At 46.6% G+C, this 15211-nt stretch overlaps 1 protein-coding gene across 1 annotated transcript in view; it reads left to right on the top strand.

The window, feature by feature from the left end:
- The window catches only part of PIANP (PILR alpha associated neural protein), a 153951-nt gene that overhangs the window by 105269 nt on the left and 33471 nt on the right, over positions 1 to 15211 (top strand). The gene's annotated exons all lie outside the window — the stretch shown is intronic.

Raw genomic sequence — 15211 nt, forward strand, 5'->3', positions numbered from 1 at the left:
TAGGTTAAGATTAGGGTTGGGGCGAGATTAAAAACCAGAGCTATGGTAACAGGGATAGAGACTGGTACTGTGGTAAAAGCTATGATGAGGTTTTGATGTCAAGGCGGTGGCATTGAAATCGATTGGCCAGGCAGTGGTTGTCTAGGTGTGTGAGACAATGTAAAAGTGGACATGTAAAAAGTATGAGCGGACATAACAGTGATTCCCAGGGAGCTGGACACACCTGCTCCATGTGCACATCTGAGAGCGGCAAAGTCACAGCAAGCATCCCGTTGGTCGGGTGCCAGAATTCCGTGGAGTTCTAAAACCCACCTTCAAGCCCTGTTTAGACCATGAGTATTCGCAAACATTTTCCCAGTGGCCAAAACGTTTGGTCTGTGATGCGCATGGGGGCCGCATTGATGCCAGGGCTGTGGCGGTCAAGTGGGGTGGTTCGGGGAATTGGTGGCAAGGTAGGTGTAGGAGAAGCAAATTATATACATCTAGTGGCTGAAATAAACAATGGAAAACCAGAAAACCTGGAATGAAGCCCGGCTTACCCACTTTTCCAAATTGTGTGATCCTAGGCAATTGTTTAGTCTCACTTCACTCCTTTTTCTGCATTATCACATTTAAGATGACCTCGAAATACATGATTCATGGTGTGCGCTGCACAAAACCTACCTCTATGTTTGATTTAATAAACTATAATGTTGTTAATGTATGATAGGAACCCAGGCCATCGATAAAGTGCACATACCAAGTGACTGGCCTCTTCAATTTACTACTGGTTGTGTTCTCAGGATAAGTGAAATAATTAATGTTTTAAAATGTATGTTTCCAAATGTATGTTTGAAAACTATCACTTTTAAAGGAATACATCTCAGTGCACTGATAAAATAAATTGTACTAAGGCAAAAAGGTTCTGCATGTTAACTAAATACACGTTTTTAATTTTAAAGAGACTGTCTTAGTTTTACACTTGTGCTGCAGGATGTCTTTAAAAATGAAGGCGTTTCTAAAGTTATGTGCAGGAGTCCCTAGTTACTTCCTTTCTTTAATACCAATTAAGTTTGAAATAAATGATTGTGTGCATATTTAATATTTTTACTGTTAGTGCGGAGTTGAGCAAACAGCTGCCAGGGCTCCTGTTGCCCAAGGGGCCGCATGTAAAGGTCAGAGGGGCCGCATGAGGCCCGCGGGCCGTACTTTGAGTATCCATGGTTTAGACCAACCAGGCAGGCTGATCTGAGGCTCTGTTACCCAAAGAGATGCACCAGTGATCTTTGCCAATTGACCAGAATCCTCTTGGCTTCCTCGATAGAGGGATGCAAACAAAATGGAGCGCACCCATCACAAACCAGTTGGAAAGCAGGAGTCTATGTTGCACCAGACAGAGGTGGAAGAGATTGTTTCAATCCACATGCTTCGAAGCTATTGATGCTAACATCTGCTACCATGCATTATATTTAGCACTGTGTACAGGGCACATGCATCCCTCTGTACAACTAGGGAGAATAGACTTACTCAATACATAAGCAGTACCAACTCACCCATAACATATTCTGTGGCCTGGATGTAAGAATGTATTTATTCGCCAGGAAGCTAGGGAACCTTTTGGATCCCACTTTAAAGTAAACAGGGAGAAACATGGAAGAGGAGAGAAGGCAGCCCATCATGGATTTGGTAGAACAATCCAGTGAAAAAAAAAGATTATGCCTACCCATGAGTCATACATAGGGAAGTGCGAAAATCAGCTAATTTTGTTTTTGAGTAATTACGTACATTTTCGACAAAATTATGTGAAAGTGTCCATATTTATGGAAAATAGAAATCTGTAATTTTGTGCAACATTTTAACGAGACATGTGTCTTTACAACACGAATGATGCGTAGTTACACAAAGTGGCTTACTGGCGTCATTTTGGAAATTTCTCAAATCAAGCGTAATGTGAAATTCACAAAATTATGCAAATAATGCCAGTGTAATTTAAATTCCACGCAACCCTTGTTGTAACAGGATCATCTTCTACAGCATCGACCACTCATGTCACAGGGAGCCTTTAAATGAGCCACTACACCTCCTTCCAAGGAGAGGCCTTGAGTCGTAAACACTAACACTCAAGATGTAGAAGACAGCTACATGTGCACTATGCTCTTCCCACGAGCTCCAGACCAGGCAGCTGAGCTTGGAGAAGAACTAGGAAAAGCTAGTCAAGGTGTGCAAATCCATAGCACAGGCATGGGTGCCAGACACAGCTCTTGCATCCACAGTGCTAAATTACTTTAATCAGTAGGGCGCACCATTAGCCATGTTAGCTTCAGGTACTAGCCATCTTTCTGGTGCCCTTCATGGGCCTAGATTTGGAAGATGGGAAGGTTCTGAAGCTACGCTGCCCGGAAAGCAAGGATACAATGCAGCCTGCTTTTGGGGTCTTTGAAAACATATGCTCTGCTGACCAGATGCTACTGAGGGACAATCCTTCATCCTGGTTGTTCTGCTGACCTGGAAGGTCGGACAGACCATGGTCCAGTAAGGCACCAGGGGTTTAATTGGCTGTGAGCAAATCAGACCAAATATTGTTAGCCAAGAATATATACAGTGCCGAAAGCTTCCACACCGGTCCAGAAAGTACAAGATCAGATATGTGGACATCCTTCGGTGTCCTCAGTGGTAAGCTTCCTTGGCCTTTGGTTTGTAAGACAGACAATAACTCATGTCCCAAACAGTGCAATATGATGGTTAAGATGTGAGGACCTTTGATGCCTGGTAGCCTGATGGAAGATGCTTTTGACTGGTAGCTACTAGGCACCAATGGAGACAACTATACTATACCGACCTCTGGGAGTAAATGCCTGAACCACTGGCGATGGGAGAAAAGAACCACCTATAAATATACATTATTAAGGACAGAGGCAGGAGTCCTCTTGACAGAAACCTACCAAGAAGGAGAGTCATCCACCTGGTATGAAAAGAACCAGCTTAATAGTGCAGTCTCAGAAAATTCCTGGCAGTCAGGATAGATATAGAGATCTGATAGGATGGTAAGCATAGCTGAGACTGAGCCCGGGCCCTGGCCAGATTCTTTCAGCCCTAAATATTGCCTGACTTGGAGATGTGCTGCCGGCAATGCCACGTTGACCAGGTCAATAGGAACAAAGAAGGGAAGTCTCCAGCTCCCTTGGGAACCCCGTTTTCTTTACAGTGGGTCGGATGGTCACTTTCTTGGACTTGCCATCAGCAACAGGAGGAGATTTACCCTTAAGGCAATCAAGTGCACCACGATGTACCCAGGACTCATGCACTGGGGTCTGTCAGCACCAGGACAGCGGCTGAAGTCCTCTTGCAGGTATCTTCCCGTGGAGCAGGCACACAGATGGTGCAATCTGGTTGAGGGAATAATTTATGAGCTGAACTGTGCATGAACCCTCAAGCATCAGCAAGGAAAAATACACAGGCCAGTACAAGCTGTCACTCCAATTTACAAGCACTTCCAGAAGGAGAAGATGAAGGTCTTCACCTAGGAGAAAGCATAGAAGTATCTGGGGAACTATGTACTCAACTAGTGAATTGCCTATGAGAGATGCTGCCAGGCATCCCCCAGGCTTTGCCTCTTTGCATTCCCGTAAGCTTTGAGGCTAAAAGGCCACTGATTGGAAACAAAGACCCATATTTATACTTTTTTAGAGCCCAATTAGCGCCATTTTTTTTACGCAAAAGCGGCGCAAACTTACAAAATACCACTGTATTTTGTAAGTTTGCGCCGCTTTTGCGTAAAAAAATGACACAAATGCGGCGCTAAAAAAGTATAAATATGGGCCAAAGTGTCTCTACGTAACCCATCCATTTCGCCATGCAAAACACCTTAAAATGATCTCCAGATGTCAATATTGGGTATACATCACACAGAAAAAGAGGTGATTAAGTACCAGAAAGAAATATAGAAGTCATTTGATGAAGTCTCCCCTCAGGTGAAGTTGTCAGGCCATGTTTGTCTGTAACCAGGATGAACCACCTGAACAGGAGGACAACATCCCATTTCTCCAGGAAGAGAGTCACTGTGGTGCAGCTCACCACAGAACTCACAACAGGATCTGAAGCAGGTGCTCTCCTCGTCTAAAGACACCGTCTCCTGCTGGGCTGTCATGAGGAAAAACGTGAGCAAGACACAGGGCTTGAAAGCTACGTAAGGTATGAATCCCTGCATTGTATTTCCTAGCAAACTTCATCTGTGATGCTGAAGGACATCAGACAGCAGCTACATGAGATGATGTTTCCTTAAGAAGCATCACCATTCCTAACAGTGTCTAGAGCGGTCCTTAGGTTTTGGTGCGCACGCTGGGTGAATTTATCTACTACACACAGCCGAACCGTGTCACTGAGCAACATGCACCAGACAGATGTGGTCCTAGGCATGATAGGACGATCAAAGAACATATTCGCCATGGGTAAGGAGTGAGAGGACTGGCTGGTGAAGCTATAGGGCTGAACATACATTGGGTGAGCCTTATCTTCCCCTCAGTGCCACTTCAAGTGCACACTAAAGCCCTCTGGCATGAAGGATTTACCGGGGGCGAATCAGGTGCTGTGGTCAGAAACCATTAGGTCTGGCACATCCTGAACAATTGCATTGTCTGTTCAGACGAAACTCAAGCCTTCATCCTCAGCCAGACGCGGTTCGCCAATAAGCCAAATGTCCATTTTTTTTATTCAGGGGCAGCTTCTCCGGGCTCCTAGTGGGTCAGAGTAATTTCAAAAACCTGTGCGACCGAAAATGGAATCTATCTCAGCTTGGTCACCACCCACAGCCAGAAACCAGTAACAACGTTTACTCCCCCAACAAAAGATATTGGGATTTATTCAGAGCTATTGGGACTTATTCTGAGCTACAGCACTCCGGCGACCACAATGGCAGAGCTACTTAATAAGACAAGACCAAAATAAGTTCTGGGAGGTTCTGGGAGGTCATCAGGCCAGCGCTCACCAAAGCCATTAAAGTTGTCCTTTGTCAGGCTCCATCTTCGCTGGCACAGACCCTTCAGAGCGAGGGCGGAGGAGCTGTCTCTGATGTGGTGGCTGGAGCTGTACATAGAGGGCACAGGCGCAGAGCAACAGACCAATTATGTATCTCTCCCTTACTTTGGTGCCCAGGAAGAGAGGGCGTCAGGCTCAGTGGGGCTACTGCCTTTTTGTCAGCTGGGCCCTCAGAAATCACGCCTTCCAAACAGAGGGGGTGTGCCTAGTAAATCACATGGAGTGTCCTAAGGATGTGACAGCAAAAGGGCTGGGGAATGGTACTGAGCGCTGTTAAAGGTCACGCATTACGTCTTAAGGTTGGGTAGAGGAGAAGAGAGGGGAGTTTCATCACGAATGCTAATTTGCAAGTGGAACTCGTGTACATGTTTCATACATGCCAACAATTTAAACACGTAACGTTGGAGAGTTTTAATACAAATTAGTAAGAATGCATTTTGCTCATTTACTTCTCTTGAGGTAGAGGTGATTTTAGGCCGGGGGCGGCAAAAATTAAGCCACTTTTGATTTAAAAAAACACGGAAGTCTCTCCCCTCACTAGGGTCTGTTGGAACGATCAAATTGTTTTGGTATTGTATTTATTCTCGTTTTTTTAAAAGTTTTTGACTGGGTCAGAGAGTCTGACTGGTGAAGTTCCTGACCTCAAAAAGTTAAGTTAATGTCAAAATATGGTCCATTTCTAGAGTTGAGGCAGGGTGGTTCAGGAGGGAGCACACGTGATGGGCATTGCAGGATGGTGCAGGAGATCTGACTTTGGGGGAATGGTACCCCCGGTTTGGCTGATGGAGTAGAGGGGGCTGTGAGGTGTACAGGAGGAGGCTCTTATCTAGTGTGTGACACTTCTAATTGTGGTAGACCCTGTGGGATCACCGGCCTTGGACCTTGGTTTCAAGGATCTGTCTCTGAGGGATGGTGCATGAGCACTCACTGTGGGGGATGATGAACTAGTGGTGGCCGCTTGGAGTGGTGGAGCGGTGCTGGCTAGAGGGTGGAGCACACTGTAGAGCGCTGAATGCAGGCTGGAGGCGCGCCCTGGGATGTTTGCCACAGGCCCCACTCTGCACGGCCCTGCAATGCCTCTGTTGATTGTATTTATATAGGACAAAAGCAGGTCTAGCTCATTTTGTGATATATTCACGATGAGGTAACCTCAGTCTCCCCTCAATAGCACCTCGAATGTGTCCCAGGATATTGTTTCACTACTGAATGAGGGGCACGTGTAACAGAGGGAGGCCCCACGTGACCATACTGACCCTGGCCCTTAGAAAAGCTTCTGCCACGCCTGGCTAGCTGTGAAAAAAGCAGCTCGCTCAGTCTCCAACCCTGGGGCTTAGAGGCACAACCGTATGTTATTATTTTCCCAGCAGGCTGCAGCTTAGAGGCTGTTTTCATGGCTGGATGGGCTGCCAAATCCTAAAGTGCCCAGAACCTCATTCAAGCGGCAGCCACACCCCAGTTTCCAATTTTAGCGTCCTGCTTCCTCTGCCAAAGTCAAAGCAGGACCCATTCATAGATTATTGGTTCCGAAAACCCAGCAATCTTTAAACAGAGTTACACTTACAAGCACAGATGCATAGAAGGGTTCATCCACAAGTTGAGGAGAGCGGAAACTGGAGTAAAAGTCCCACTCTGCCTCCCTACAATAAGGAAGTACCATGAGGAGGAGGGCAGTGCAAGCTTCAGTCAACTCCTGCAGCAGTGGTTTGAGAAGCTGCTGATTAGGGGTGGGTGAAAAATTCTGCTCCGCCGGTACACCGCATAATGGAGTTTTTCTCGTGTGTTGCTCACTGTTAGAAATGGGATCTCTAGCTGGCTGTGGCCTGCACCCTGTCCAAGTAGGGACCCTCACTCTAGTCAGGGCATGGGAGTCACACAGATTAGATAACCCACGCTAATCCCCTTGGTAGCTTGGCACAAGCAGTCAGGCTTATCTCAGAGGCAATGTGTAAAGTATTTGTACACGCACAGGGTAACAGTGAAAACACCACAAAAGCACTCCACACCAGTTTCGAAAAATAGCCAATATTTATCTGAGTTAAACAAGACCAAAACAACAAAAGTCCAACATACACAAGCAAAGATACACATTTTTAAAGATTAAGGGGTCATTATGACCCCGCCGGTAGGTGATAATGTGACAGCAGTACCGCCAACAGGCTGGCGGTACATACCACCACATTATGGCATTGACGGGTTGGCTGCTATTGTTCCGCCAGCAGTATTTTGAGCCTGCCTACCACCATGGTTTTCGTGGTGATAGCAACGCCCTATCACTGGTAGGAGGCTCACCCATCCCCCTAAACACTCCCCAGATTCCCCCTCCCCCTCCATCCACACTCCCTCCCCTTCCGATCCTTCACCCCATCCAATAAATGCACACTTGCAGACGCGCACCACGCATACACACACTCACGCACACTGGCATACATGCATTAATTCACGTACACATCCATTCATTCTCGCACACATCCATACATGTATTCACACCGACATGCAGACACGCATTCACATCTCCATTTGTACATGCATTCTCACACATGCATACAGCCACGCACACAACACTACACACAGCCTCATTCACGCACACACTCACACATACATGCACACAACCCCCCCCCCACACACACAACACCCCCCACCCCCCTCCTCTGTCAGAAGACCAACTTACCTGCATCCAGGGGGACTTCCGGCAGGGAACGGGACGGGGCGCTGCTAACGCCAACAGCGCCTAACAGCAGAATACCGCCAGGCCATATCATGTGTCATGATACAGCTGGCAGTGGTCTACTGGCGTGGCGCTGATGGTGGTAGCAGCGCCACCTTACCACCATCTGCTGGTATAGCCACAGCCGGATTCCCACCCTTCTTGTGGCAGAAATCCAGCTGTGGTCATAATTTGGCGAATGGATGGTAGCGGCGGCAACGGTCTTTTGGTGGCCGTCGCTGCGGCAGTAGGTGGCTTTTACCACCAATGTTAAAATGAGGGCCTAAATTTCAGTAAAATCCTTAGAAACACAATAGATCCAACTTGGGCTATCATGATGCCTTGACAGAGTCGTTCCTAACAGTCCGATGCCACTCGCTAGGGAGTCCGTGCCATTAATAGAGTCGCATGGAACCCAAGTACAGTACCTTTGGAAACAAAGACGTTGCACGGAATCCAGGAGGTGAGGCGTCACTGGGGCCATTTCGGCGTCGCTTTCTTATTGCTACCAGGGAGGTGAGGCGTTGGTTCCATTACTGCTATGGAGGGGAGATGAGGCGTTCGTTCCTTACGGTTTCAGGGGAGGTGATGCAGTGTTGGTTCCTTAAGGCAAGACGGGGTTCAATGAATCCAGAAGGTCCAGACGTCCACAGGGCCAAAGGTGCTGCAGTGGACTCAGGTGTCACCGACGTCAGTGACATGGCACTCAGGACTCCCACTGTGATGGGATTTCTGCGGCGCTGCAGCAGTGTCTGGCCTGCAGCATCAGTCGTGGTTTTTGCACTCAACAGGTACCACAGCTCTGGTGCAGGCATCGCGTGGAGTCAGACAGCGGCGCCAGTTCTGAGGTCGCTATGGAATCGATGTACTTGGTTTCTTCTTGGGTACACCATACCTAACTCCCAAGGGCCCTGGAACTGAATTTGGCACCACCTGTCTAGTCAGGACCCTCAGCCAGAGAGCCGAGGTGCTGGCAGTCTTTGATGTCCCTGAGACTTCTAACAGGAGGCAAGCTTAGTCCAAGCCCTTGGAGAACCTTTGGAAGCCGGATGCAGAAAGCAAAGTCCAGTCCTTTCACTCCCAGGATGGAAGCAGCAAGCAGCAGGCCAGCACAGCAAAGCAACGGGCAGAGTGGCAGTCCTTCTTACGGCATCTAGCTCTTCTTCCTGGCAGAATGTCCTCAGTCCAGAAGGAATCTAAATGTATGGTGTCAGAGGTCCAGTACTTATACCCATTTCTGTCTTTGAAGTAGTCAAAGTTTAAGAAGAAGTCTTTGTAGTGCACAAAACCCTGCATTTCCCTGTCATGGCCCCAGACACATTCCAGGGGGTTGGAGACCGCTATGTGTAAGGACAGACATAGCCCTATTCAGGTGCAAGTGCCAGCCCCTGTCACCACTCTAGCCCCAGAAAAACCATCAGGATATGCAGGGCGCACCTCAGCTCCCTTTGTGTGACTGTCTGGAGTGAATTCACAAACAGCCCAACTGTCATCCTGACCCAGACGTGTATTCCACAGACAGACAGAGGCATAGAATCGTTTAGCAAGAAAATGGCTATCTGCTAACAGTGGCATTTTCAAACTTACAACTTAAAAACCAACTTCACTAATAGATGTATTTTTAAATTGTGAGTTCAGAGGCTCCAAACTCCATATCTCTATCTGCTCCCAATGGGAAATTACACCAAAAGATATTTCAAGGCAATCCCTGTGTTACTCCATGGGAGAGATACACCTTGCAACAGTACAAACCAAATTTAGCAGTATTTCAGGACAATTAAAACATACTAGTACGTCATACCTTTTAAATACACTGCACCCTGCCAATGGGGCTGCCTTGGGCCTACTTTAGGGATGACGTACATGCAGTAAAAAGGACAGTTTGGGCCTGGCAGGTGGGTTCACTTTCTATGTCGAACTGGCAGTCTAAAACTGCACACACAGACACTGCAGTGGCAGGTCTGAGCCATGTTTACAGGGCTACTCATTCAGGTGTCACAATCAGTGCTGCAGGCCCACTAGTAGCAATTGATTTAGAGGCCCTGGGCACACATAGGGCACTTTTACTAGAGACTTAATAGTGAATCAGATATGCCAATCATGGGTAAACCAATTCCCAATACAAGTAAGACAGAGAGCACATGCACTTTAGAACTGGTCAGCAGTGGTAATGTGCCCAGAGTCCGAAAGCCAGCAAAAGCGAAATTCAGCACAGGATCAAAAACAGGAGGTTGAAGGCAAAATGTTTGGGGATAACCCTGCAAAAAAGTCCATTTCCTAGACTCACTAAAGTTAAGTTGGTGAGCACAAGAGAAAATATGCGTCCCCTAGCATGATTTCCGGGCATTACAACGGCTCCTTCCGAGATTTCTCAATGCAGGCGGTGGCAGCAGGTCACGGCTGCACACAATGAGAAAGCATGCCACTCCAATAGCAAATCTACTCGAGTGGCAGAGAGCAGCAGCACCCTTTGGCGTGCCACCTGCCTTTCGTGCTGACTTTACAACACAAAACAAGCTCTTGGTGCTAAAAATCAGCACAAGCAGCGCAACATGCCCAAATACCGCCCGCTCGCAGAACTCTGTGGAATCTTGCAGAGTTTGTATGTAACTCTGCAGGATTCTGCACAGTGAATCACCACAAGTTCCACCTGCCCTTACTGCTGATCTGATGGGTTGAGGGCAGACAGTCCTTGCAGTGCCAAGTGGGCGAAGGTCCACCCACACCTACCCGACATCTTTTGCATCCTAAGTCCCTCTGGGCAGGTGGGTGAGCAGAGGAGTTGTGGGATGGGACAGAATCATGTTGGCAATGGTGCTAGCTTTGAAAAGGGGCTTTAAAAATACTGGGCAATGTGTCTTCTGTTATGACAGTGATGGTGCACATACCAGAGGGATGTGGATTCTGACCTGACAAAGATGCTGTGCAAGATGTGACGAAGGAAAGCAGGAGCGCATTGTAAAGAAATGTGAAGAACTTCATTTGAAGGAACCGCTAAAATATACATTTAGATTAATCTTGCACTTTCTAGTGTACAAAATCTGTTGGAAATGTGATGGAAAAGTGCATTGCAACTTCCTTCAAACTAATCCTAAGCCAGTACAAGAACTAACCCTAACATTAGCCCTAACCTTACAACTAACTTGTCCTCCTACTACTCTATAGACCCTTCAGCTTACTCTGAACTTGATTGTTAACTTTTCCTAAATGCGACCTGTAGTAGTATTTGTGTTACTGACATTTAAAAAAGGAGTAGATATTTCAGAACAGGTAACTATCACCGAAACGTCAAATTCACCAATGCCATTTGAGAAAAACGACATTTTAAAAAATAGCAATAACACAAAATAATATTATCCAGTGTTGTTTTCGCTACTGAAGATTTTAACAAGCATTTGCAATGCATCGGGTCTAGTTTTTGCTCGTGTTAGAGCTATTTAGCGTTGTAAGCTCCTAACCAGACTTTTCTTGCCACATAAAATAATAATGAAAAGTAAAACAGTTTCACATATGGGAGCCGGCGGTCGCCATGACCGTGAAGGAGACACAGAAAAGGAAACAGAAGTTCGCTCCCAGTGAAACATATTGGCAAAAGTGCAATTATCCATGTAATAATGTCGATGTCATGCAAAGCACTTGACAACTGCCCAGCGAGATCGCGCTGCACAGGAAATTAAAAGATAAAGTAGTCCAGAAACCAGCTGAAAACACTGAGCCTTGTATGTTTTCAGTAGTTTACCGGTGTGCTAGAGGATGCCCAAACACTGGAAAAGGCATGACATGCCTTTCATAAATGGAATCAACTGATTTTTAAAAGGCAAGGCCACAAACTAATGAAAGTGACCAGGGTGCCACGGGCGTGGTTAGAAGCCCACAGAGAGATTAAAACATGATCCAGAGCACTTGTGCGCGCTCAACCCTAAAATGGCACTGACTTCTTGCTGTTGAAGGTTTCGCCATTCAGAGGTATTTTTTGTCATATAAACCAGCAGTTCACAACTAAGCAAAGGGGATTCTGGCCTGATTGTCTGCAAAGCACGGCAATATCAATACTTGCACTCAAGTTGTTCTTTACATACCAGGGCAATATGGTTTCTGACATCACAGTGGTGCTGTATAAACCTAGGCATTTCTGGCAAAAAAGTTGTGCTTGCGTACTACATCAGCTGACTCTTTCTTAATCAGCACTCCCATAGATTTCCCTGGAAGAGGTCCATTAATACTGGAGGTCCTCATTACAGCAGATATACGAGCATAGGGGCAAGACCGACGACCTATCGTACCGGTTGGCTGCCACAGATTTGGCTTCTAGGATAGTCCTGAGATTCTAGATGTGTCAGGCTCTAAAAAATTGCGGACCCATTGAGATTGTGGCAGTATACGCTGCATACCATCAGGCACTATTTGCACACCATCCACAGGCAGCGCGTGAACGAAGATTCATCTTTGAAGACCTTCCTCATCCATTGTTTTCACCACTGCTTAGGGATGAACTTGACACGCCAATCACCCTAGAAGAAATAGATAAGGTGATGCTGGGGCTGAATTCTGGTAAAATACCAGGCACTGATAGGTTTCCTCTCTAATACAATTGTAAATTCTGTGAAATACTCTCTCCACAGCTACTTAACATACACAGGGGCGACTGGAAGGGGGGGAGGAGGGCACTGCCTGTTGGAACTTGGCATGGCTACCATTGTGGTTATTCCCAAGCCTGGTCTTGCAAACAAATGTGCCTCGTATCAGCCTATATCCATAATTAATACAGAAGTTTAGCTATTTGCAAAATCCTAGCTGCCAGACTTCTATAAGTCTTGGCCACTCTAATCCACCCGGACCAATGTGGCTTTATGCCCAGCTGTGCCACTCACCACTGTATACGATGTGTACACATTACAGTGGCCCGACTTCAGGAAGCACAAGATCCTCATGTCCTGCTACTAGACTTTTAAAAAGCATTTGGTTTGGTAGATTGGACATTCCAGAGTAAGATTCTAGAAAGGAAGGGCCTGGGTCTGCGAATACATGGGGACATTAGCCTGCTGTACTCAGAGCCTCCGGCACACGCACTGCCCAAGTACTTACTTGGAGAAGGGACCCGAAGATAGGATAGTGCTGCACACTGATGCCATACTCCTGTTCCTGTCTAACACGCACACCACTGGTTCCTGGGAGTAAATCCCTGTTGATCCCGCATTGAGGGGATGTTGCGGCCACAGCGTGGGAGACATCTATTTTCATAAGTGACTAAGGGCCCGATTTAGAACTTGGCAGACTGGTTACTCCATCACAAAGGTGAAGGATATCCCATCCGCTGAAATCTAAATCCCATTACTTTCAATGGGACTTAGATTTAAACAAACAGGATATCCGTCACTGTTGTGACAGAGTAACCCTTCCACCAACTTCTAAAACAAGCCCTAAGTATTTTACTCTTAGGTATACATATGTCTTGCGAACCTGGGCTAACATGGCGTTTCAACGTATCATCCAGTGCATCTAAAATGAAAACGGACCTCCAGCAATGGGCACTATTACCACTGCATGTCCTGGGTAAAATGGCTCTATTCAAAATAATGATTTTATTACGATATGTATACATCCTCCAAAACTTCCCATTGATGATCCCCAACCACTAGTTTGGCGACTTCTCTTCTACAATCCTCTTCTTCATTTGGGCAAATCTTCAGCCCCACACGGCCCTAGATAAATGCAGACAAACGGTGGCCGACCTACTATTGTATTACAGAGCGGCACAAACACTGGTCATCAAAGACTATGGAGGATGGGATGACCTGGCATAGCAAGCCAAACTGTCTCTTCTGGGACTAGATTAGGTGCTGGGGACTTTATCTGGTAACCCTATTCCACATAACCTTCCTGAGGCCACCTCTGTGGTCTTTGTGAAGTTGCGCTCTACACTGCGTGTCATGTGATGGAGTAACAAAGTGACGCAACAAAACCCATTATGGCAGTGGAGGCAACTCTACCCCAATGAGCAGCTGACAGACTTCCTCAAGTCGGATAGAATAGGCATTACAAACCTGGGAGACATCTGGCAGGGAGATCACATTCGAGCATTTCAAGACCTAAAGATTCAGGATAACCTGTCACAGATCCAGTTTCATAAATATCAGAAGCTCAGACGCACCCTGGCTAGCCACAAAACTCAAATTATGAGACTCCCTGAACACAATCCACATGAGGCCAAACTGCTATGGCTAGACTCGGTAAAGGGGGCATATGCCAAATATACTGCACTCTGGTCATTAATGCCCCTGATTGGTTCATGACACTAAAGCAGAAATGGGAGGAATGGGTGGACTATCTCATATGGCCAACTAAGAGATTGCCATATCGTCAAGCCTCAGAGTGATCCAACTGAACTATCTGCGCATGATGTACCTTACTCCCCGTTGCCTGTGGCTCGCTGGCAAAATTCCAGACCCTACATGCTTCCGGTGTCCATGTCCGGATGCACACTTCTTCCATGTAATCTGTCAATGTCTTGGCATGGGTTTTGGGAAGGTTGATAGGCCTGTCTCCAAATCAGGCCCTATTGGGAGTATGAGATGGCCTTGGAGGCACCCGTGGGGAATGATACGTGGTGAGCACGGTGACCACGATTGCCAAACATGATATTGTACATAAATGGAACCCTTCACACTATCCGAGTGGCGCACGGGATTGGATTGGTGTGCAAAATTGGAGGAACTCATATATGTTGCTAGAGGTTGCCCTCAAAAACACACCGAGATCTGGGAAAAATGGTGAGATTATTACAGACTAGGCTTTGAGTAATCAACTGTGAAGCTGAGACGCATTATCTGGGGTGGTGTCAAGTTGAGTGTATGAAATGGCGACATTACATGTTCTGTTTATATGTATAAAACCAGTAAAAGTTTATGTTTAAAAATAAGAAACCTGCACTAGCTCTAGCACCCTGAACAACAACCCTGACACACTGACCAGCCCCCAAAAGAGAGAACTGTCTCCTACCACAAAGATACCCTTTGATCTTTATTAGAACCACTAATCACTCCTGACATGCATAGCAACAGCTTGCGTGCTCGCTGTGCCACTCTATTCAAACTAGCCTGGCTGATGAGGGGTGGTACCACAAAACCAGTTCCAGGATGGGTGTTTCCGGTCCAGGGAGAACCTGGCAGTTCAGTCTGCACTGTTCACATGGGGAGCAGGGTCAAGGCTGATTTGCCCATGGCAGGGTGATATGGTGGGCTAAAAAAGACGAATTCAACCCAGATCTTAACTGGGAGTGAATGTTTGACAATGTATAGCTTTCCGTGCATCATCTTTTTGTGTTGCTATGAATAGCAATTTGCACAGCATTCCGGCATACATTAGCATAAGAGGAGGCACACTGCAAATTAGTGTCATGATATTAATTATTAACAGCAGAGGTTTGATGGGCACTTAGCTGGCACAGTAATAGTGACTGGTATTGTTTCCCAATGGTATGCAGCCGTCCTGCTG

The sequence above is a fragment of the Pleurodeles waltl genome, chromosome 7 (assembly GCF_031143425.1).
Source record: "Pleurodeles waltl isolate 20211129_DDA chromosome 7, aPleWal1.hap1.20221129, whole genome shotgun sequence".
Taxonomy (NCBI): Eukaryota; Metazoa; Chordata; class Amphibia; order Caudata; family Salamandridae; genus Pleurodeles; species Pleurodeles waltl.